Consider the following 23,174-nt stretch of genomic DNA (forward strand, 5'->3'; position numbering starts at 1 on the left):
ACACAGAGCCCCTACTTGTTCCAGATGACAAATTGTTTTGAGACAGCCTTGAGGGTCCAGTAATTCCAGTCAATGGTGCAGATCCACGTGAAACAGATTTCTACCAAACCTTTGAAACTTGGAGTTTGCCCTACATCTCAAGGCAGGAAGGGCGCTTAAGCATGGTATTAATCAGTGGTTTTCAAATCGGTACTGAGGCTCTCTAGAGTCCCCAGAGATTTTTTGGGGGAAAGTGAGGGCAGAACAGAGTTGAGGGTTGCTCCGTTCAACCAAATCTATTTTACATTTGGAGATTCCACGAAGATTTCTTCTGGAGACTATAGTTGGCTACGTAACAGTAGAGCTTGGAGACCACTGCTCTTGTTCAATACTCAGACGGCTAACGGGTTCCCCTTTAAACAATTCCTGCCATGTGCCCACTTGGGCTCCGATCAAACTCTCCAGGTATGTTCGAGCATCCCTGCTCATTCTATACTCAGTCGAATGTTATTTTTTTTCTATTGAGTCCGAATCGGCCTCACAGCTTCCACCCAACGGTCCTGGTAGCTCATACAGTCCCATGCTCTCATGGCAGTTGGGGCACCTGAAGCCCAGAGAAGGTAGGCGATCTATCCTCACAACAGCTGACGGCTCTCTGGTGGTGAAACTGACACTAGAACCCAAGTCCCCGCTCGTCTACAATGTCCTGCCAAGAATTTGTCCTTCCCTAGGGCGAGCAGCTCCAGCTCCTAAAATGATCTGTCACAGTCCTGACGACTCTTCCCTAAACTTACTCCCAATTGTCAGTCACCAGTGGGCTGAAGATCAGCAGCTCCTGTGGTTGAGGCTCCATGGCTCCCGGGCTTTGGTCAGCCGTGGGTAAAGGCAAAGGCGAAAGAAGGCAAAGGCGAAAGAAAGCAAACTGGTGTCAGAAGTAGAGCTGCTCGCTCCCCAGAGCCTTTCTCTTGTCCTCCTCCTCTTTCCATAGGACCAAGTTCCACTCAAATGGCCCTCCTCCCAAGCAGGAGGCCAAGAGGCAGCTTTCAAAGGCCCCATCTGACCTGTTTGCTAGAGAGTCCTGCTGTGTGACCTTCCACATCCCAAATGCAGAAACAGGAAGAGCTGGTTTGGTTTGCATTTTGAGAAGAAAAATAAAAACATAGGAAGTAGAGCTCCTGAGAACAGAAGCTTCCAGCTCTGTGTCCCCTGCCCCTGGAGCAGGAGATTTCGGAGCGTACATTCCTCAGGGGAAGGGAATGACCTTGTTATTAAAAACAAGATGCAAAGCCCTCTAAGGTTTGGGAAGACGAAAAGGCCAAAAGGAGACTCTTAAGGGGGGAAGGGGCTTGCGGCTGTCAGCCTTTGATCTCTCTGCTGTTATCACCACATCTGGCACCCAGAGATACCCTGCTCCCTTTAACCTACGGCCCAAGAGAAAGGCCAAGCCACTTTTCTGCTTTCCTTGAGGATCATCAAAGTAGGCTGGCTCTCAGAAGCTTCCTTTAAAATGAAGAAGAAAACAGACATAAATTAATTAGAAGACACGCAAATGTCAGAATAACATTCGGGCTTTACAAAGTACGTGCTTCTTGTCTTAAAAAGTCAGCAGAAGCACGGCCGTGCTTTGCCAGTCCCCAAAGATCGCTCACGGTAACTACTCCATAGTCCCACATGAGCTGCAGTAAATTTGCGTCCTCTGAGCTCCCCCTTGTTTGCATCGACAGACACTAAAAGGGCCAACGCAAGAGGTCGTTTAGAAAAGAAACCTTCCAGAACCGCATTGATCCTTTCTAGTTCTGGATTCTGGGATGTAGCACGTCCTTCGCAGGCAATTAGGGGAATAAAAGCGCGGATCATTTGGGTGCTGAAGAAACACGGTCTTGAAGGAAAAAGGACACATGCGCACAGCCTCTTTACCACACGCTTTGTTTTGCAAAGTAACATCACGTTCACTGCCTCTTGCTTCTCAACAGGGGCTATGTGTCCCCCCAGGGCCAGAGCTAAGCAGAACCTCTTGGAAGATGCTTTCCAAAGCATCTGCTTGGAATGGCCTGTCTTCCTAAAAATGATGATGTTTTGGAGAGGGCGTGTACACAGCCCTTTCTTTGATTGATTAAACCTCCATATATTATTATATATATAGGAGCATATATGGTTATATATATATATGAATATATATATGAATATATATGAATATATATATATATGAATATATATGAATATATATATGAATATATATGAATATATATACATGAATATATATATATGAATATATATACGAATATATATACATGAATATATATACACACATGAATACGCATACATGAATATATATATATATAGTATATATATATAGGAGCTATGGGACGAGACACTCAATTCACGTGAATATATATATATACATGAATATATATATATATATATACACATATATATATATACTATATATATAGTATATATATATATATATAGGAGCTATGGGACGAGACACTCAATTCACGTGAATTGTAAACTAAAAGTGCAGACTTCCGAGAAATTCCTCTCTTGCGGCAAATGCCCAGGCTTCTCCAGCCCCTTGGGGCTCTGGAGGAAATTTTCAGTCATCCGCGGGGACTTGGGTACAGAAATTTGAGAAACACTCACTGACACACTGTGCTGCTTGAGGTACAAACTGTGTCTCATTCCTCTCTGCATCCTCGTGCTGAATTCAGGACCACCCGCACACAGCGTGCCAAAGGATGATTTGGCCCACCCTTCCATCGTCCCATCCGCGCACCCAGCCTTGTCCAGGAAGAGGCCAAAATGGCAATCTTAAAGTGGTGGAAAGAACTCATTTTCTGGAGACTTCAGAGAGCTGTGGGTTTGATTTCTGACTCTGTCACTGATTAGCTGTGTGATCACCTCTCTGAGCCTCAGTTTTCTCAATTTTAAATGAGTATAAAAGGACCACCACAACCAGCCCAGGCAGAAAGGTGAGGGGCAGGGAGATGTCTGCTCCAGTTCAGAAGTCTGATTTGTGATTAAGAAGTTAGGAAGGAGCTGAGCCCTCAGGAAGGAGCCCCTGGGCTTCTGGGATGAGAAGGGACCATGTTGAATTGAGGCTCTGGGACTTCTCCCCTCCAATCCTATCTGGGGAGGTGATGTACAAACCAGAGAGTGACTTGGGTGGAGTGATGGAAGAATCAGATGTGTCTCATACACCTGGGGTCTCTGACCAGATGTGCTGGCCTTCTCATGTCTGCCAGTGAGCCCCTTGGAGGCCCAGCTCACGGCAAGGGTCATTTGGCAGCGGGGGCTAAAGTACAAGCAGGCTGCTTACAATGTCTGTGACCCTGGGCAAGTGCATTCTCGTTTAGTCCCCGATTTCTCCGTCATTAAAATATTTGTATCGGATAGGGCGGTCTTTAAGTCCCTTCGGGCTCCCGCACACAATTGTCATTGCACTCTTAGTAAGAGGTTTGACCTGTATTTTCCAAAAAGTTCGTTTTTCAAAATTGTGATCGATCTGGTCCTGTGATTATTCGATGCCGACTCCTGGACCCCAGTGAAAAACAGTGAGAAGCAATGTGGGGAGGCCCGGCCGGGGGTCCCCTTCTGTGTATAATTCTCTTGGTTTCCCTGGCCGCTTCTGCCTTTTTCTGGCTTGATTTGCCCGGCTGGACATCTCCCAAGCAATTCATGATCACAGGCCAGGTGAGGGGCGGGTCGATAAAACAGGTGTTTCCCAAGCCCCAGGCTCTGGCCCAGGTAGCTCACAATAAAATGAGGAAAGGAAAGAAAACAGGAAATCCTGCCCACTATATGCACCTAATTGTTTAGGAAGAATTCCTTCTAGGCAGGCCCGTTGCCTCAGAAGTCAGCAACAGCTGCCTGCTGACCGCTGCAGTCTCCGGGGCGGGATTCTGAGAGGTCCCTGCCCCCATGTCAGTCTGTTTAGGTCTTTCTCATTCTTCGAAGCTTAGTTCAAATGCTGTCCCCACCCACTTCAAATCTCCAGCTCCCTGTGTATCTATCTGTCTTATGGTGTGGGTCATGTTGTGCCTCATGTTGGAGCTATTTGCTTTCAGGTATACATTAGAAAAAAGATGCATTCTCTGAGGCAAAATGTCAGCCTGTGTACCTGGACATAAAAAATGCCTATGAGCTCCCCTCCCCCTCCTGCCATACAAAAAAAAAATGAGCCAAGGGCCCATAACCCCTCACTTCCGCTTTCCAGAAAGGGCCACTGTTACGAGGGTATTTGGAGCTTCCCAGGAAGATTCCATCATCAGACTGTTGAAAATGCAAAAGGATACCATGCTTTGGCTGGATCGCTGGCTCCGGACACTGGGCCCTTGGGACAGCTCTTCCTTTTCTGCTCAGATCAGCTCGTCTTCTCTTTGACCCTCAGTCCTCTGCTCTGTAAAATAGGATGCCAGTTCCCCTCCTGCGACCTCACGGGGTTGTTGTAAGCACCTGGAGAACAGAAACCTGGCCCGTCTAGGGCTGGGTCCTCATGGCTCCTTAGTCCAATGACTTGTCCAGAACAGACAAGTGTCGAATGCCGGGGAGACGTGGAGCTGAATCCCAGGGGTGCGCCACACCTACAGGGGTCGACGCTTTGCTCTGCCCTGGTGTGCGCACACAGTTCCTTGTCTTTCCTTTGGAACTGAGCCCAGCTGAGAGGACTATTTTTCTAAAGTTACTTGGCTTTCAAAATGCTGCTCCGTTTTGAAAATTCTGCAACTACTATTCCCATCCTCTACCTCCCTCGGCCCCCATCTCCTCAGATTCTGCCCCCAACTAAAGCTTTCACAGTTCCTCACGCTTGTCTGTCTGTCTGTCTGTCTCTCTGTCTGTCTCTCTCTTTCTATCATCTATCTATCTAACTATCCATCTATCTATCCATCCATCTATCATCTATCTATCTATCTATGTATCTATCTATCTATCATCTATCTATCATCATCATCTATATATATATAGAGAGAGGAGAAGGTGCCCAAGAAGATTCATTTTCTCAACAGACCAGATGTAAAACGACGGGGGATTAGAGCTGGAAGCCTCATCGCTATCACTTAGTCCAGTCGCTTCCCTTCACCGTTTAATAGATGGAGAAACTGAGATCCGGAAATGGAAGGGACTTGCCCAGGAAGTCAAGGGGCTGGCCTCTGGGCTGAGGGGGTTCAAGTTGAGGGAAGTAGCCCAGGAAGGCGGGTAGGGCCCGAAAAGAGATGACCTTGCCAGAGAGGGAGGACCGATCCGGAGAAGCAGTCGGGACCAGCTGCAAAATTGCCCTAGAAAGTAGAAATATAAGAAATACGAGGGTTGTGGTTTAGCAAGTTATTATGAGTCTTGCTGAGCAAGGAGGGAAGGAGGACGAGAAGAATAGAGGGGGCCAGAAAAGGAGAAAAAAAAAGGAAGAAGGCAGGCTAAGCCAGGTGAATGGAGGACATTTACACCGGTAGGACCAGTGAAGGCCAGATGCATTACATTGGTAGTCTTGTCTCATGTGGGACATCCAGCCACTTTATAGGTTCCCAGGGGCTCTGCCGTTCGCTTTCTCCTAGGCTCTGAGCCTGCGAGCCAGTCCATATTTTCTTAGCAAACTCAGTATTTTTTCACTGCCCACCGTTTGCAGAAGTGGCCCCTGACTGCAGGCTTTACCTCAGAAGATTTGGCACGTGAAGGCACCGTGCAGCCTGGCCAGGCTGCCAGGGTAGGAACACACCCTCTCGACAGCCGCAATCTGATTTTAGGCACACAGTCGCAATGCAAGGCAAACTCAGCCCATTTTACGGATGACGGTAACATAGTTTGCCAATGAAAATAACAACCAGCATAGGAATAATAGAAATAACTAAATTTGTATTGAGAACCTATTGTTGTACTGATTAGGAATGAGGGTCCTAGAGCCAAACTACCCATATTCAAGTCCCAGTTGCATCCTTCATTGGCTGTGTGATTTTGACAAGTCGCTTACCTTCTCTGTGCGCCAGTGTCCTTATCTGTAAAATGAAGATAATCATAGTGTCTTCTTGAAAAGATTTGGAAGGATCCAATGGGTTGACCGAGGTACAGCCTGTGAACAATGCTTAGCACATAGTTGGTGCTCAATGACTGTTACCTATTACTGTCGTCATCATTATATGCCAGGCTGGGTTGTAAACATTTTACTTCTATAACACGTAATGATCACTAGAAAGGTAACTGAGGCCCAGGTGCAAGGTGGACATACCTAGTCCATTGGCTTTTAAATTTTTCTTAGATGCAGATTTCACCCCCAACTTGATCCAATGCGGAACCCCAATACATAAAACAGAAAAGAAGTAGCACGGCTCTGATTTTAGCAAGCTGGGTTAGGGATGGGTGCCTGGAGCCAGAATCTCCAACGTAGGCCTGGAGGCCGTTCTCTGCCCAGCGCAATTTGCAAGCCCGCCCATGTAGTGCACGTAACCTTTTTAGGCTCAGACGAAGGTCTTCGCCCTTGAAAGGGCAAGTAACACGCCCAAGGTGACACAGAAAGTCAAAGGAGGAGGGGGTATGGCTGGCACCGCTTGGCGTGGGGGACAGTGACTGGTCGAAGAGGACGGTGTCCTTGGTTAAACTAGAACACAGAACACCCAGGCTTGGGAACGGAAGAGCTAGGAAAGGAGGGCGAGCAGGACAGAAGGGCGGGCTGATCCGGAAGCCCCGCCCCGGGCTCTGACTGGCAGCCGCCCATTTGGACCCTCCTCTCCTGCCAGAACCACCCCAGACTTCAAGACAAGACAAGGCGTGTCCTCATGGGGCCTCTCAGTGCACAGGGTTCGGGGTTCTGTTTTGACAAGGAATGTAGTCCCCCGTCTGTGAGGTCTCCAGTTTTGGGGGCACAGCTGACCTGGGGTTAAATCCCGCTATCTGGTTGGCCTGAGTGAGCATTTCCACAGGGCTTTTCCGCCTCCAGGGCTCCTGGATGGCAGCCCGGCCTCCACCCTGCTGTCTTTGGGGTGCCCCTCTCAGTTCAAGGCCTGCCGCTCTTTATCGTAGAATCTGTGCCTTGCCAACTTTTGTTTCCACATTTTGGCATGGGTTATCCGAGGACGCCACACGGAACAGAAGTTACAGGAGACGGTCTCCCCCAGAGAACTTTCAGACTTGTCTAGAACCCCTTCTTCTGACCTGATGGCTTGAGCCACTCAGGCCCCGTGGGAGAGAGCTCTTGGAGACAGACTGACTGTCCGGGACAGGGCTAGGTAGGGGCAAATACTGGAGGGCAAAGCCCAGTGTAGGATCCTGAGTGGCTTACCCTCCCCGGGTGGACCATAAGTGGGGAGGGAGATGCTTCCCGAGAACTGACCAGCTCCAGGCTGGGCTGCTGTAGAGGCCCCGGGCCACAAGGCAGCTCTCTCACGACTGGCCTGGAATCCCAGAGGAACTTAGCAAGTGATGGATACGAACAAAGCCTGTCCATTGCCCCAGCTTGCCAGTCCTGGCTAGTACAAGAGGGTGGCGATACAGGAGACAGATGACTGACCCCCCGAGCTGCAAACCGCTCGTGTGAAACGAAAGTTGTTTTTGTTTATGGCAAGGCCAGCTGCTCTAAAGGACGGAGTCCTGGAGCCCGGAGCCAGGCTGCAGGATACATGTTACCATGGGTCGTTGCTACATCCCGCCCATTCTGACTGGGAATGAAGGTGTGTGCACTCAGATAAAAGGAGAATAAGTGGACACTAGAACCGAGCAGCCTACGTGATACAAGGACAGGAGGAAACTAGGGGGCAGGGTGAAGGCCTAAGTAGGGCACGTCGACAAGAACGTCTTATCCAAACTTTCATATTTGATCTACGTAACGTTTTAGGGAGGTAGGTGTTATTGGCTCCATTTAATAAGTGACACAACTGAGGCCCAGAGAGGTGATACACATCATCTAGTAAGTGTCGAAGCTGGCATTCAAAGCCAAGGCTGCTTCCACAGCTGCAGTTCTTAGGGGCCCCTTCTCTGGCTGATAAAATCCACACGTGGCCACCGTTACTGCGCACCCAGCAACCCTTCTGAGACTTGCCTACAAAAGGGCCTAGGAATTATCCCTCTTGTTTTCGTAAGGCCCAGAAAAGGCTGACGTTTGGGCCATAGCCACACGCAGCCAGGCGGTGGCGGGGGAAACGCTGAGGCTTGAGTCCTTGACCTTGCTGCCCTCAATTGGAAAGCTGCAGAACGCTGTTAGCAGCGGCGCTCCCACGGCGTGCTCTCTGTGGCTGCTTGTTTCTACTTATCATGTGCTCTCAGCTTAATTATCTCAAGGTTTGCGGGGCAGAAGAAAATGATTTCCATTTTCTAGGTTGAAGAAACTGAGGGCTGGTGACCTGCCAAAGGTCACGCAGCCTTTTTTTTTTTTTTAACCGAGTGGCCGAACCAGAACTCGAGACCAGAGTTGTGCCCAATGCCTCCTCTAGTTTTTCACAAAGTGCATTTGGCCAGCAAGGGGAGGACAGAGCAGCTTCACTGAGGCGTGATGTTTGAGGCCAAAAGAAGCAAACCCCAACTCCCCGGGGTGACGTTTCAGCCCTTCGTTCTTTTCCAGACGACCCTGTGAATTGCAGAGGCAGCCACGGGGCCTTTGAGGAGGCAACGGAGAAGCCAGTGAGCTCAGTTCTCTGGAGCAGAACCCAGAGCCGCCGGCTTTCATGGCTTACTAGGTACCCCATCAGCCCAAATGGCTTTGTGGTCGGGGTGCCAGATTTGGTCCGGCCACCCGAATGGTGGATTGGGTGGGCGGGGTCTTCTCTCTCTTCCCCTCTCTACCTGTGGTTGCATCTCATGCTTGGTCATTGAGTCATCTTTACGTTCCTCTACCCAGTGACACTGGGGAAAGAAAACCCCAAACTCTCAGCCGCTCGCCCCCTTACTCATTCTTCATTCAGTCCTTCAACAAATGTTTCCTGAGTGCCAAGTCTATGCCAAACTCTGTCCTGGACAACGAATATGCCATGAATAATAAAACACGTCCCTAGCCACAGAGAATCCAAACTCTTATTGGGCAGAAAGACATATAGATAACCTAACTCACTGTAGAATGGTTGCCGATATAACTCTGCCGTGGGAGCCCCCAGTGAGGGAATGGCTTACGTGATTCATAGGAGGGCCTAGAAGGAGATGTAGGGCTTTGCCAGGTGCAGGAGATTGAGCAAATAACTCAGCTCCTTTGTGCCTCAGCTTCTCATCCGTAAAATGGGATAATAATAGCACCCGCGGGGTTTCTGGAAGGACTCTGTAAGTTAAAAGGGTGCAAAGATCTTAAAACAGTGCCAGGCACGTTGAAAGCACCGTAGAAGTGTTTGTAAAATAAGTCAAAAGAAATAAGGATGAGCTTTTTGTGTCTGTGTGAGAAAAAGAGCATATGTAACACAGTCGGAAGGAAATGGAGTTAAGCTAATGAAGTCCTGCGGATGCCAGCTGATTTGGCTGGGTGACTTTGTACAGCACTTGGAATGTCAACCTCAGAGGCGTGGACTTGTCCCTGTAGATGGATGGGCAGCCATTTCTGAAGCCGGATCTTTGCCACGGAGGGTGGCAGAGGACTCCCATGTGAAATGCTAGTGCTCTAGCCACCAGCCCTGTAGGTGCTAGGTCCGAGACACTGCCACAAGCCAGGTCGCCACATATGAACGGAGGACCGGCCTTGTACACAGCGCAGGCCCCGGCTTAACATCCATCTGGGGAAGGCCGGATTGTGGGGAGAGGCACTAGTCTCTGCTCTCAAGGACTGGAATCAGGCCTGCTTCTGCCAAGAATCAACCGCCTCTTCCTGGTGAGAAATAGTGGGGCTGGCTGGGTGAGCGAGGCCCTGTGGTGGCCTCATGGGCAGTATGTACAGTGGTTACTAGCCAAGGCTGACAGTGGTCACTTCCAAACTTCTCCGCTGTAGCTTTCCCACTAAAAATGAGAGCAATGATAATAATTTCACCTCCTCATAGAGTTGCCGTGATGATTAAATCCTATGTGGAATGTGCTAGAATGCTGGCACATTCAAGTGCTTCATAACAAGTGCTTCGTAAACGTGAGCTGTTTTTGGTGACTAAGGGTTTGCCGTGTGCCAAGTGCCTGGTACCCCTGGCGTAAAAGGCAGTGGCCTGGAGTACACGATACACAGGAGCAATGTGGTCCATCTTCCTAGAGTTTCGACTTTCCTGAAAGCCTTAAAGGAGAAAAACACTCATTTTTATATGGAAACAACATGGGTGTGTCCTGGAGTTAACTGGAACGTTCTAGTAGATGTTTAAGAGAAAGGCGGGGACTTCAAAGACATTCCCTGATTGCAGCTGACGCTTCAGGGTTCATCCTCAGTCCTCGGGGTTTCTTCGCATTCTTCCCCCTTGATCGTCGGGGGTACAAAAGTTCCAGGCACACAGAAGACACCTGTGAGCTCATGGAACTTTTCCAGTGGACCCTTCTCCAGGGTAAAGATGATAACTGCCATGATATGGGTGAAAAGAGAGCTTCGGGGTTCAGATTCTGCCATCGCCACTTACTAGGTGTGTGAACTTAGCAAGTTATACTGCCTTTGTCGTCCCTCGGTTTCTCCATCGGTAAAATGGGGCGATGATGATGGTGACGATGGTAGTACCCGCTTCAGAGGGTTGCGGTAAGAACGATGCTGGGCATAGAGGTAGCGCTCAGTACACATTAGCTTGTATTAAGTCCCTTCTCACATTTCCTCCCACGGCAACACTGTCAGGTGGGTGTCATCCTGTCACTTTATGAAGAAGGAAGTCGAAGCTGTAAGAGGTCAGGTCAGATTCACTAACCGAGGACATTCCTGCAGTGGGGAGGGGATGGGAAGAAATGCCCTCCGGGGTCCTTGCCGGTCCCCAGGTTCTGTGATTCAACTTCAGCTTCATAGCCCTTTCCATCACTGTTCTGGCTGGGGCCGCAGCAGCAAAACTCAGGAAATAGGGGAGGGACCGGCCAGGGAGGGCCTTCCTTCTAGGCAGCTGCTGCTGAGGGGCTGTGTCCTGCACTCCAGCCCCACCACAGAGCAAAAGGGAAACTCTTGTGCTTGGAGGAAGCTGACTGGGGCCTCCTTTTCCTCAGAGGAGAACTTGTCCCTGTGGCAGGGACAGCGCAGGGGCTGCTGAAAACTCAGAAGTCAAAGGCTTGGCAAGCTGGATCCAGAGAGGAGCCTCCCCATGGCTGTTCATTCTCGCTGAGCTGGTCTGGAATGGGGATTGTCGATAGGTCAGAGGGTGCCGGGAGAGAGGAATGAGCTGCCCTTGATTTATGATCATACGGAGGAAAGCCAAAAAGAATTCCGTGAAACAGTATGGCCTAGAAAGTAGAAGGAGGAGTGGACAGGAGATATCTCTTGATTCAGAAATGGACTCGCTGTGTGACCTTGGGCAAGTCCTCTGCCCTGTGTGAGGAATACATTCATTCGATTAATATTTCGTGAACACCTGCTGTGTGCCAGCCCTGCCCTGGGGAAAAGGATGACTAGCATGGAGAGCGACATGTTCATCTCATTCCCTTCCACTCTGCAACTGAGTCGGTGAAAAGTGGGTGCGAATCTGCTGCAAAAAAACATCCCCTCAATTAACAAACGCCTCTTCCTTTTCCTAACCAGTGCCTCCCAAATGGGGTTGCTCAGTCCTCATCTCGAGTCACAAGGTATGGAGAGGGTAGAGGGTGGAGCTGCTGTGACCTTCACCTGTGTCTCCCGTTATCATGATTCGTATTGTGTCGTTATCATCCTCATGTTACAGATGAAGAAACTGAGGCTCAGAGAGGAAAAGTGGCCCGGGCTGTGTTGCAGTTAGTGCCGAGTCGCCGTCAGAATATTGTCCCCCTTCCTGACCATCACCAGAAATGGAGTGGAAATGACCAGATCTGAGAGCCAGCAAGTCTCTGCTTTCCCTCCCTTGTAAACAAAAGCAGATCTAGAAATGCAAGTTGTGGGTGCAAGTTAGGAGTGAGGGAATTTAAGTCCTGTCACTTAGGGTCCTGGGTCCAGGCTTCTTGGGTGGTAGGTCCACAGTGCAGATCTGTGAGAATAAAAGCAAATCTTTTTTTTTTAACAGAGCCTGTGCTCTGTGCCAGGCACCCTGCTCAGCCCCTCAGGACCCTCACAAGAGTCCTGCAACAGGGAGAGAATTGTCCCCACTTAGATGACCCGCATGTCATTTGCAGTGGCGGGCCTCCGTTTTGCGCGTGTAACGTAAGAGTCTGTAAGGCACACTTCTGCTCATAAGGTCCAGGATAGTCTCAGTAGTGGGAGGGTTTCAAGGTGTCCAGGGTCCCGTTGCTCTGGTCAGACAGAAAACCGGGAGGGGCGATGCGGAATGGTGAGGAGCGACTGAGTCAGTCTACCATGTCACGTGATCGGTGACTCGTGGGGTACACAGTCGGCAGAGGGGCTGACCTGGGCACTAAGAAGACCCTCACTCTCCCGCCCTGGGGTAGGAGTGCAGGGAGGAGTGGGATCGGGGCTGAGACGCCTCTCAATTAGGGGGCCAGGGTGGAAAAGAGTCAGGGTGACCCCAACTCGGGAGAGGAGGCCCGAGGGCGACGACAGCCAGACCGTCAGAGTTACAAATGACTCGAGGCCAGTGTAGGATAGAGAAGGGGGGGTTCTTGCTCAAGGTGGGGGCGTGGAAGTTTCTAGTCGCTACGAGGGGCGGGGCAATCGGGCAGTGGCTCCCTCAGCCCCTCGGTCCCTGAGCCCCTCCCTCCCTCGGCGCTCCTCGGGCCGGCGGTCGGCTCAGTCCCGGTACAGCCACCCGAGGCGTCAGCGATCCGGCTCGCTGCCCGCTGCCCGCTGCCTCCGGAGCCGCCGCCGCCGCCGCCGCATGGCCGAGGCGCGCGGCTGGGGCCCGGCCCCGCGGCTCCCGAAGCCCGGGACGTGGACGCCGAGGACGCCGTGGGGTGCGAAGGGCGCCCGGGGCGGCCCGCCGCGCTGGAAACCAGGTGAACAGAACCGGGCGGACCGTGGCGGGAGGTCAGGGCTCCGCGCTGCACTTGGCCGAGAGCCTCGCCGCTGCCGTCCTGGCGTCTGCGCCGAGCTCCCGGTCCCCTCGTGTTGGGTTCCAGTCCCGTTTGTCCGAACCCCACCCTTGGCCGGCAGTGCCCCCGCTTGAGACATTCCGCACCGTAGGCAGTTAATAAACAGTACGTCCCATACCCCTGACTCCTACGGTACTTTGTCTCCGCCTCTGGCTTTGGCCTTCCACCCTCCTGTCTGTCTTCCCGTCCCACTGTGTGTCTGACCCTCAGCCCACGTTTTCACCTCTTCATTACGTTGTCTGCCCTGTCGGTCTTTTATCTCAGATCCTTGAGTCTCACTCAATTCCATAGCTCCCCATAACTCCCCCATCCCTTCGAGGGCCCTTTACCGCTCCGCTCCGTCCCCTAGCTGCATGACACAGCCCTAAAGCTTCGGCAACACCTTTTTACTCAGCTTGAATTGAGTAAAAGCTCCATCCCAAGGCCCGTTTACACTCCAGCGGGTCTCACAGAGTGCCTGGCACTTTGTCTTTTTACAAATTGGAAAAAAATATACATTTCTTTGAGCAGTTAAAACATTTTCCGGGCTCTGCCCATTCCTTTTCCCCAGTAAGTTCTCCTTTGCTCTCACTCAAACGGCAGGGAGGAAATGGCAAACTGGGTTGGGTTTCTCAACATAGATTTGTCATGGAACATGAACTCATTGAACGAGCCGGCAGAGATGCTCAGACCAAACCCTCTAATTGTACATATGTGGACATCGAGGCTCAGAGACGGCAAGACTTTCAGCAGGGTCACACAGCATCCCCGCGGCAGAAGCAGCGTAGAAGCCAGAATTGCAGTGTCCTGCCCCTGATCCTGGGGGTCTATGGATCCAGACACATAATGTGTCGTCTAACCTGGGAGCCTTGCGGCCCCACCTCTCTCCTTGTCCTCTGGACCTCACCTGGCTGCTCACCTGCTTGAGTTGGGCATTCTCTGTCTGGGGCTGCTGTTGCCTCCCCCACTGGCGTGGGAACTCCAGGAAGATAGGGACCCCAGTTGCCGGGCCCATCTGCCCTGTTCCCTGCCCCAGCCCTGTGCCAGTGCCTCGGTGCCCATGTTGACTGAGAGGTTGATACGTGTGCATAGGGAAGCCCCAGCCCTGGCTGAGGGTCCGATCGGAAGTACACTTGAGTAGAGAAGGCGTGAGGCGGAGAAAAGGGTGTTGGGGAGGGAGAGGAGAGCTGTACTTGGAGAGCCTCCCCTTGAGGGAGGACACGGATTCTAAGACCAATAAGAGCCCAGACCCTTTGTTGTGTGGCCCTTGAGCATAACCACATATCCCAGGTCCTCTCTGATGTCATTCTGAAACCTCTGAGAGCCGTCCTCCAGGGAAAGGACACAGGGTGAGTGGGTGTCCAGGGGACGGGCTCTGTCTGCTTCAGGTGAGATTGTCAAGACCTAGAGGCCCATAATCGCAGCGTTAGACTGGGCAGAGCCCGTAAAAGCTACTCCCCCACCCCCGCTCCAGCAGCCTTCCAACTCCACGGGCACTGGATCTGTTTGTACATGAGGTCAGACTGATTTATGGTGGAGCCCATAGGTGGGAAGAAAGAGCCCCCTCTTTCCTCCTCCTCCATCTCCTCCTCGCCACCCCCCTCCCAGGTTTTGTCTCGGGAGCTCCTTCCTCCGAGGGCCATGTGGAAGGTTCCCAGGTAAGGGGATGGGATCCTGATCTCTTTTCGGGGACTCTGACTGTCCACTGCCACGGGGTGAGCTGGGGGCGGTGCTGGAAACAGAGGCCAGGTCTCCGGCCTTCCAGGCTGGCTTGGCCTCTGCCTTCTGCTTGCTTTTTCTCTTTTCTCTGCTCTTTCTGGCCTGGCTTCCAACTACTCCCCATCCTCAGAGGACCCCCCGCCCCTACCACATCCCCACGGGAACACAGGCAACTCCCTGAAGCAGAAATGTGCTGGAAGAAGGACACTAGAACCAGGGCCAGCCTGTTTTCCAGATAGAAACTGAGCTAGCGATGAGAGACAAACAAGACTGAGCCAAATAAGGCACAGGGGACTGTTGGGGGAGGGGGAGGGGGTTCCCTTGATTGCTGCTGCTTGTAGCTATGCGTGCCGGGGGAGGGGGGAGGGTGCGAGGGGCTCGCGTTCGAAGCGAGCTTGCCTTTCCTCATCTTCCCTCACCACCCTGTGACCTTCCTCTGAAGGACAGGAATGGGTGGGGTGTGCAGGGGGTGGACATCCTGCTCTGGGTGTCTGTGCCGCAGTCACCAAGTGTTCTGCCCAGGGTGACCTCACCTATTCGTTTGGGCCAAGGCAGGCACACCTCCCTGAGGGAACAAGTGTGTGTGTGGTGGGGGGGTGGAGGCTGCTCCGTCTGCCTGCAGCAGAGAACCTTTTGAGCCTAAGATGGGCCAGTCAAGCCAGGCCAGGGGCCCTTAGTGGGTGTGAAATGCGGCCCATCACACTGTCACAGCAGGGTGGGTCTGTTAAGTGGATGCTGGGGCCAGCCCTTCATCAAGCTGACACTTGGGTGTTTGTTAGGGGAAAGGGGACTGGCTCTTCGGTGTCTGGAGAGGAGCCGGGGACAGGGACTGAGTGGCCTTGGGTTCTCCGCCTCCAGCTGCCTGGTCCGAGTGCCTGGAGACCTCAGGAGCTACCCTGAGTGGCTCTAGGTTGCGGGTGGGAGGGAATGAAAGCCTCTGTGGCCCAGCTTAAGGATGGGGAGCCTAGAGAGGGTAGGTGAACCCTGAAACGGCAGCCCAGGGCTCCCCCTTCCAGGTCCCCTGGCATGTGGGGTGAGCACAGCCACCGTGGTCCCCTGGGCTGTGGGCTGAGAGGGGGTCTTTATGCTCCTTCCCAGACCTAGCTCTCTGTCCTTCAGCCCCACTTGGCAATGCTCAGTGAGGTGGCGCTGTGCCCCTCACCTTCACAAGCCCCTCTCACCGCCCACCCCTCACACGGCTGGCCATTCTCTTAGTGCTAACGTCTCCTCAGGATGTTTTTGTGAGCTGTAACTAACTATCCCACGTCGTGGGAGCCTGATCAGTAGCCCCCTTTCGTGAGGCTGGGTGGGGGCCCCAAACCACCAGGGAGCAGGCCTTGACCCTCCCAGCCCGACTGGTGGGCTTTCGATGAGGCACGCAGGAACGTGTGTGGAAGTGCGAGGGCACCCGCGGGCATGGCTGGCCGGGCCTGGCTGGGTGGAATTCAATTTCCCCCCAGGCTCCTACTCCCCTTTTTCTTCCTGTCCTGCTGAGTTGCCTGGAATTACTTGCTGCTGCTCCTTTAGCTCCATGAAAAAGCATAATGGAAGGGTCTGCCTGGTTCCTTCCCGACACCACCCTCAGCCATTCCAGAGTGGGGCTATGGGTCTGCCCACAGCAGCCTGGGGACCCCCCCCATCCCTAGGCAGAGAGGGGTGCGGGGACTATTGGAAGTCCTCGGGCAGTCTTCGTCAGTTAACCCTGATCCGATGTCTTCATTGGTAATAATCAAAGGGGCTGTGATTATTCTCCACACTTGACAGAGGGGAGAAACTGAGGCACAGAAAGTGGGAAGAAATAATTTGCCCAAAGGTCCCAGCCAGTTAGTAGCAGAGTTGGACTTTGTACCCAGACATCAGAGCCCAGAATCTGTGTCCTGCACTTTTTACATGATGCGAGCTGGCCTGTGGTGGTAGAGCAGGGGAGCCCGTGCTTTGGTGCAGGCACACCCGAGCTTTTTGTCGCCCTCATTGGGCTCTCATGCACTCCTCGATTTCTGACTGATGGGCTGAGCAGGCATCAGGACAACATTGGCTATAGCACCTGAGCAGAGTGGGTGATTGGCCAAAAGGCAACACCAGGACCTAAAGAAGGCTCAGTTATGCAGCTGAGAGCCACTTTCGAGATACAGCCCCAAGGAGCCTGTGAAAAGGACAATTTCCTCATCCGTTTGAGGCACCATTACTGAATGATCTGCTCTTTGTGAGACTGGCTTATATCAAGGGTGAGGCGGTGGCAGGGGAGCAAGAGATGGTGGTGGGATTGAAAGAGATGAGCTATTTGAATTCTATTTTGGTCCCTTACCTTTTCCAAACTCATGGAATGAGGAAGAGATCAAACAGGACCAGAAAATGAAAGCCCAGACATCGTTTAGGCCATTTCAAAATGTCTACAATGCAGATGGCAAATATTAGGATTTTTAGCTTTGCTTGACTTTTGTGTTCAGTGCATTCAACAGGTATTCTTATGATACTCTATGCCAGGCACTGTGAAGCTCTCGTTCTAGTTATTTATGTCAATTGCTCTTTTTGGTTTTTGTACTTTTGTACTTTCTATAGTTTTCACTTTTTGTATTCTCTGGTTTGATTGCCTTTTTTTTAAGAACTGGATGTCTCAGAGCCCTTCATATCTGTTAAATGTATCTACTGAAAGATAAGTTGAGTTTGCTCATTCGTACAATTGTAAGTTCTTCATGGTCACCCCTTGAATATCTTTTGACATTCATTCACCCACTAAGAAACATTACTGAGAAAATGCTGTATGGCTGGAAGGAATCAGCTCTGACATGGTTTCCTGCCTCTGTGGAGACTATAGGATCATTGCAAGACCCGCACTTTTATGTCCTTCTAGCGTTTTCCAGAAGCAAGATAAGTCTGGCTTCAACTCAGCCTTAGGGATGCTTACACATATAACAGCTCAGCCTCAGGGATGCTTACAGATATAACAGCTCAGCCTCCCTTCCCACCCATCATAAGAGTTCTTGACTCTGGGTAGGAATTTGTATCCAGGAGCAAGTTCCAGTGTACAGGCCTTATCCATATCCAAGACCCGCAGGGACATACACGGCTCATCTTGAACAAAGTGCTACCTGCAGTCTTGCAATTGAGAGGAAAGGAAGGGTACACACTGGAGCTGCCTTTATTTCATCATTTCTCCTCTGATTCTCATCAGGGCTGGTAGAGAAGGAAAGTGGAAGAATTAATTCAAGCTTGCCTTGGAGGACTGAAGGCCAGAGGGGGGTGGGGCGGTGCACCTGGGACTAGATCTGGCGCTAACGCTGCCTTGGGTGACCTTAAGAAAGTTGCTACCGTAAGAATCACTGATGTCTGTTCTCACCTGTGCTGGGTACTCTAGCAAACAAGTTAGATGAATACAGTCTGTGCTTTCTAAGAACCTCAGCTTCATTTCTCCCATCTGTTAGGTATAGAGAAATTCACCAGTGTGCAGGTATCTACCGTCCCCGCCGTGGGTTTGCCGGCTAAACTTAAGTGAGTCATCTCTTCTCAGTGTCTGCGCTTGTAAATGTGGAGAATGGTGGTTGGACGCAGGGGCTTTTGGGTACTCCCATCCCCAGCTGATAAGAGTCCCCAAGTCGGCAATGAAATCAAGGTTGCGAACTTGTCTCGGACCGTTGTGAGGAAAGGCAAGAGAGAAATCAAGTGTTAATAGTCTGTTTCTTACTGAATTTCAACGGGTTTTCTGGGGGGTACTCGCCGTTACAACTCTTGGGAGCTCTCTTCGGCCATGATCAGTGCGGATGCCTCCAAGTTTTCCGTGCATTTCTCCGCGGAGGTGGAGTTTGGACTCGGGGCAGAGAACTGGGGGGTAGTGGGGAAGTCGCAGAGTGATGGAGCCTGAGCGAGGTAGGAGTGGCGACGTCCTATTCAAATATCTAATGTCCCGGTTCTCGCTTGGTTGCGCCCACTAATCTGAGATCTCACCGAAGTCGTCTCTTCTGAACTCTCTCGGTAAATTATCCTCAACAAGCCGCCGAACTTGCCCGTGCACGTGGCATGTGTACTTAAATCCCCCAACACGGTGCCACGCATCCAGAGCTCAATAAATATTAGTCTTAAGTCCCTGGCCAGCTCGCTCCTTCACCCTCAGTCGCTGGCTCTTGGCTTTCGCCTTCTCTCCCTCGGCTCCCAGCGGTATGACCCGAAGAAGAGGCAGCGGCGCGGCGATTGGAGGAGCTGGAATGCACGGCCCCGCCTACCACAATTCGGGCGACTTTCAGAAGAGCCCGGTGGGCCGGACTGCGCCCTCATTGGTCTCGGACCCTGTGGGTGGGCGGGGCATTTCTGCAGCCCGGCTCGCCGAGGCTCCCTCCCCACCTGCGCCGAGAGTGGCTTCGGGTTGACAACAGCTAAGCGGCTGCGGCAGCTGCTGCTCTGGCTGGCACCGTTACCCCCGCCCGACCCCGGGCTCCGCGCGTGCCCCGGACGGAGTAGTCCCGCCTGCCGTCGCCTCCTGCCCTCTGGTTGCTGTGTCGCGGTCTAGAACACCGAGCGATAGACGCGGCCTCCAGGTAGGAGTTGGCGCGACTGCGGGGGGAGACCCGGACCCATGCGGGGGAAGCGAGGCGAGAGCCACCCTTCGACCGCGGGATTTGGGGTTGGAGTCTCCGAAACTGGGGGAATCCCTGAGCCCGCCAGCCGCCCTTCTCCCGGGAAAGCCCCGCGAGGAGGGTGGCGGAAGGCGGCTGCCCTCCCGTTATACCCCGGCCTGGCTGCACACAGTCTGAAGCCGTCGCTCTGGGGCTTCGAAGGGGAGTTGGAGCCGGGCGGGGACAGTTGAGCTCGGGGCTCTGCGGCCGGGTCACACCGCTTCTCCTACCCTTCTCGTCCTTCCTCTGTTTTTGAAGGCATTTCCAGGAAGCCCCGGGTCAGGCGATATGGGCTTTCCCTCGGCCACTGCCTTCCCTTCTGAGAAACGCCCCGGACTTTCCTGGCATTAGGGCAGCCGTGGGGATCAAGTGAAAACCTTTGGATAAGTCGCATCTTACGGGGCTCAGTTTCCCCATGAAGTCCCAAACGGTTTTGGATTAGAGAATTTTCGAGCCTCTTAATGGAAATTTTGGGGCTTTCTAAATCAGGTAGTCTGGGGCTCTCTCCATTTCTCTTCTAACTCTTTAAAGTCGAGCACTGAATTTATGACTCAGGAAACCAGGGTCCAGCTGCTAATTGATGTGACCTTAGGAGAGTCATGCGGCTTCTGTAGGCCGCAGTGTTTTCAACTGCAATTCAGATGCTGGGCTGGATTTCGGTATCTAAAGGGCCAGTCTCTTCCACCCTGATGTTTGGTGACTTGGTGCATGGGTCCAGGCTCCTAACTAGCAGGTAAAGGGTTGTCTCTGAGACACTTGGAGCGAGAGGAGCTGCGCATATGGAAAGCTTCTCCGTGATTGTGCGGAGTACCAGACAGCAGCCACCCTGAAGGTGGGGGCCGGCTGAGGCCAACACAGAAATCCCGGGCCCCAGAGTTGGGCTGCAGTACTCAGGTCTTTCCAACCCTGACTGCTACTGTGGGACCTGTTCCCAGCCCCACTCTAGGGGTTGCTGTCCCCACCCACCATCTGTCTTAACTGCTTTTTGTATTTTCCCCTTCACTTTCATCTTTCTGGAATGGAGGACAGACAATTCTCGTCTGCGGTTTCCAGGACAGGCAGCCAGCCCAAGGGCGCAGAGAAGGTGGGGGCTACAGGTGGTTTCTGAGTAGTTAGTCGATGGAGCAACTGGGAAGAGTGTGACGAGGATGACGATGTTGGGGGCGGGGAACTCTTTCACCCTAAAGCTACAGCTACAAATCGCTGGCCATTCTGGGCTGGTCCCCATTTCTGGGAATTGGCCTTTGTCCAACTATGTTCTGGATTTGGGATACGGGCTTTCTCTTCCCTCGACCTCCGTAGTTAGGGCTGGAAAACATCACGTGGACAGTTTGTCTAGTCTCCCCTGTTCGCTCGCCTTGTCTCCCACCTTAAGCTACTCTTGGAGAAGTATGCTAAATCTCTCTGCATCTGCAGCTCCACTCCCCAGTCTGGAGAGAAGAGGATGCTGGGAGATGACATCTGGAGGTGTTCAGAGCAAGAAGAGGGGCTGAAGGTGTGCAGAGGGACTGTGTATCCTGTGAGTGTTGGGGACGGGACTTCCTTAATGAAACATACCACCTGTGTTTCAGCAGTGGGGCAAAGACGGTGGCACACGGAGGCCCGAGCTTTGACCCTCTCTGTGTTCTTGACGTTTTAAAATTCCATTCTTAGGGCTATGGGTTGCAGAGGTAGCAGAGGAACCGCAGAGCCACTGCTTTCCTGCTAGGTGACTTGCTGGAGCTTTCTGTTTCAACCATGGAAGGTTCAGGTTCAACGGATAGCAGGCTTAACCGAGGCAGGCTGTGCCCCCACCTTCTTCGGGAAAGTGGGGTGAGGAGTCTGTGGCTGGAAGGAGGAGTTGTCGCTGGCTTGAACAGAAGAAGAAGAACTTTTTCCTCTGGTTCTCAGTTTTTGTAGGATCAAGCGCCATAGCTCTGGGTTCAAGGAGGCTGTTAGTGGATAAAATAGAGGGGTTCTCAAAGACGCAAGGGCTTTACGGTGGAAGCGGAGTCTCCTCCACCCACAATGCAAACAGAGCAGCTGAACTTAAGGCCAGACACACACACACAGTTGATAGTATCAAGTGTTTAAGGCTCTAGTCATCTGTGACTTGGGGTCTTGATTTGTGTGTGTGGGGGGGGCAGGTGTTGGTCCTGGTAAACTCAAATCAGTGGACTGGAGGCCACAGTACGGGCCGCCGTCACAGTCTGAAGTGCCGTGTTTGTGTATTGAGTCTCTTGCCCAGCCCTCTGCCCTGGGAACTCACTCACAGGTTGATGGTTCCTGTACCTGTTCCCCCAAGTGGCAGGGACTGTAGGACTGGAAGTTAAGTTCCTCAGGGGTTTAGGGTGGCGGGAGGCAAAGAACCGGGGACTGAGAAGGAGCTGGACCCAGGGAGGTTTAAATTCAGGCTCTGCCCCTTCACTTGACCATCAGACCCTTGGTTTCCCCCTCACCTCTTTTTCTACTTCACTGGATAAGCCAAGTGCTGTCCAAATGACTGAGTCCACGCTTAGTGCTCAGTCTTCTAGAGGACACAGTGTAACTCCACCTTCAGGGAACCCGCCATCTAGTTTGGAAGTTAGTGATGACGCAGGACGGGGCAAACTCTCCGAGTGGGGGCAGCTTAAGCCCCACACCGAGAGAGAACGAGATTCTTTGCTGCGCACAAGAAAGGATTCAAACGCCCGCTAAAGTCAGTATCAAAAGGAAAGTTTATTAAAAAAAGGGGTGACGATCTGTGCTCCCCAGACAGAGCGTGGTCTCCTCTCAGAGGCGGGGTCGTGAGAGCGCCCGAGGGAGCCTCAGGGACCGAGACAATAGAGAGAGATAGGGAAAGCAGAAAGACAGAGAAAAAAGTCACTGAGGGGGACCCCAGGGAATTGAGTTTACATATCACGTGTCAGTTCCTGTGAGTTACAGTTTAAAGACTTTGTTTACTCATTTTCGAGGGATGGCATCGGCATCCCGCGAGGAAGGGAAAAGTCTGTAGCTGACGAGGTAGGAGCACGTAGCGCGAAAGGCTGGCAGTTCCCAGCCTCCGATCCACAGGTTCCCCGTGGTCTCAGCCACAGGGAATGAATGATCTTATTTTGTGTAGGGCGCCACTGAACGACTATTTTTCCTGTTTCCCTTCAGGGTGTGGGGAAATGGGCTGTTAGCGATCCCAGCAGAAACCTTCCTTTGTTCTGCAGGTGTCCGTCCTCCTGGCCTGGCTGGCTGCAGGGCGCTTAGCATATCACAGTCTCTGAATGTGGCTGATTTTAACACTTTAGTTCTCTCGCCTCCTCCCTGCGGTAGTGGCATCGGTGCTGTGAGGCATAGCAAGTCTTTAGCAAGTCTTTAGTTTGGTGAGGGCTTTTCAAAACAAATTATTCTGAAGAATTTCAAACATATGCAAAAGTAGAGATGGACAGCCATTAGCCCCCCGGCTGATCCTTCCTTAGTTATACTTCTTTCTTTCTGGTTATTTTGAAATGAATCCCAGAGACCTTATCAGTTTACATACACATAGTTCTTTAGGAACTTCTAAAAGGTAGGGGCTCATTAAAACATAGCCACGGTGCCACTATCACACCTAAAACAGCCCCTTTGGATCACCAAATATCCTAGCAGTGAGCGTCTTTCCAGTTGTTAAGGAGGATGGTTTGCACTGGGAGGCCTGCCGAGGGAGGGCGGGAAGAAGGGAGGGAGTGAGTGCATTCGATTAAGGGGAAGGTGACTGACAGAGAGGCTCGGGAAAGGTCCCAACTGGAGGGATTCTGGAGCCATAGCCCTCATTTGACAGTGCCGGCCTCCCTGTCTCTGTGGGCTCCCTCTGGGGTCTCCGAGGCTGACTCCGGAGGCTTCTTGTGTGGAAAGTCCAAGCCCCGATTCTCTAGAGGTAACTGG

The 23,174-nt window shown here is 52.2% G+C and overlaps 1 protein-coding gene across 10 annotated transcripts in view; it reads left to right on the forward strand.

Moving 5' to 3' along the window:
• The window catches only part of STARD8 (StAR related lipid transfer domain containing 8), a 67,440-nt gene that overhangs the window by 18,958 nt on the left and 25,308 nt on the right, over nt 1-23,174 (forward strand). For 3 of the 10 annotated variants that reach the window (XM_039838950.1, XM_039838957.1, XM_039838955.1), the window contains exon 1: nt 19,019-19,223. The exons of 2 other annotated variants lie outside the window; for them this stretch is intronic. The gene's annotated coding sequence lies outside the window, so the exon portion shown is untranslated. Of the gene's footprint in view, nt 1-11,046; nt 11,605-12,816; nt 12,901-19,018; nt 19,224-20,717; nt 20,821-23,174 lie in introns of those variants that run through there. 5 more of the 10 variants (XM_039838953.1, XM_039838956.1, XM_039838954.1 and 2 more) reach the window with 5 other exon arrangements.

Source organism: Pteropus medius, unplaced genomic scaffold, assembly GCF_902729225.1.
Source record: "Pteropus medius unplaced genomic scaffold, Ma_sr-lr_union100, whole genome shotgun sequence".
NCBI classification, from domain to species: Eukaryota; Metazoa; Chordata; class Mammalia; order Chiroptera; family Pteropodidae; genus Pteropus; species Pteropus medius.